Source organism: Halyomorpha halys, unplaced genomic scaffold (genome assembly GCF_000696795.3).
Source record: "Halyomorpha halys isolate HHAL.00 unplaced genomic scaffold, Hhal_1.1 Scaffold1791.1, whole genome shotgun sequence".
Taxonomy (NCBI): domain Eukaryota; kingdom Metazoa; phylum Arthropoda; class Insecta; order Hemiptera; family Pentatomidae; genus Halyomorpha; species Halyomorpha halys.
This window is the reverse complement of record NW_027105162.1, coordinates 429379-431310: the sequence shown is the minus strand read 5'-3', so window position 1 is coordinate 431310 and position 1932 is coordinate 429379.

The window sequence follows — 1932 nt, the reverse complement described above, 5'->3', positions numbered from 1 at the left end:
TATATATATACCTTTCATTATTCTTACTTTATTATGTAATATTGCATTCTGTCATATAATCACAGACAATAGCTATAGTAGTACATATTCAAACCATTCTTATAAATATATAAGTTAAATGAAAATAAAACAAAAATAGAAGAAGAAAAAATAGTATAATAATAATAAAAATGAGATCTAATCAAACTTAAGATAATATAACATCTTAAACACAATTATTCCTATTTACAATATTTACATTCAGCCTGGGAAACTCCGAACCGAACTTGTCCCATGAACTTGAAAGGATAGGAAGAATACTGATTGGTCTAAAACATACAAGATACTGTTGGAACCTATGCAAGGTTTTGTAAAAAGGATGATAGTGGAATGCTTCCACAAGACAGGTAAGTGAGTAGTACGTAAGATGCAGTTGCAGAGGTATGTAAGGAATATAACTAATTTGGTTGGAAGCTGGCGTAAGATCTGAGGAATAAGAAACCCATATTCTGGACATTTACAGAGAGTTAAGCTTTTAAAAAAATATTTAAAGGAATTCTTCTGCTGATGCACCATGGGTGGAATCTAAACATTAATTACTCTTTCTAGTTATTTATCTTTATTCCACATTAGTATCTTTAGTTTCAGAGGTTTATAGTGGTAGGATTGGATTCATAGTCATCTATACATACAAGAACTACCTTCCGCATTTCATGCAAAACGATTTTTACTGGACTTCGGTACAAACTTTCAAATATGTCAAAATCAAATTATAAAAAACTTACTTTTTTTATAGCTGATTAGAAAACCAAAAAAGTAGCGATATATATATATTTATAAAAGATATGTTCAGCCGAAGGAAAAACTTAAAAAAAGAGATATAAAAGGGACTAGCAATGAGACACGAGATCACTTCATATACTGCTTTATTTGGCTCCTTAATCCTATATATATACATTCTACCATTGTTGACAAGGGGAGTCTTAGGATTACTACCAATAATACCTGTACTCTCAATATAGCTTATATATATATACATATATAATAATAGATATATAAATTTTATTTGGGAATCAATCTTCAACAATGAGAAGTTTTTAAATAATCCATCACGTAACAAATCATATGCAGTAGAATTCATATGGTTCCGCGTTAATATACATTCTTAAAGAAAATTAAATATGATATTCACTATAATATTTATGTTCATAATGTACATTATAAATCAAAAACATTCCGATAACCATCGACACGACGGTAGAAATCTACCTGAAGAACCTATTTTAGCGACATATACTAGTTTTGAAGAAGGTTCCCCGAGACAAAGCCCCACAACCCGTTCTTCCGGTGGATCCGAGATGTTAATCGATGAACAGAGTGACGAAAATGAAATCTGTTAGTCAAGAAATTTATGTTCCCGTCTACTCTAACGACATATTCTACTGAAACCTTTAAGAACAGGTTTCGTTTCCTTCACCGCTTGGGCCTTGTAAGCGCTTACAAGAAATACTAATAATTTAACTCTCTTATTTGGTCGTACCACGATTGAATAGGCATGAGGCAACACTTTGTAAGTATACGAAATTAATATAAATCAAATCATGCAAAGACTAAATGATAATATTATTAAATATAACTTGGTCGAACAGTTTCAGAGGTTCTCTAATTAAATATTCCGCGGGCATTGTTATATCTCCAAAAGATAACTGTTAATGCCAGCTGAATATAAACATGAAGAAATTCTCCAGCCTTACGCAACCTGCGTTTTAAGATTCTTCTTTATCATCTTTATGAAATAAAAAACAATTTTTGAATTGTGTTTTAATATACCATAATTTCATAAATAGGAGGGAGATTATTATGTAATTAAAAATCCAAAATATACTTATATTATTTTACATAAATATGCAACTAAAATTTGGACACATTTAATATAACAAAATGAAAAAAAAA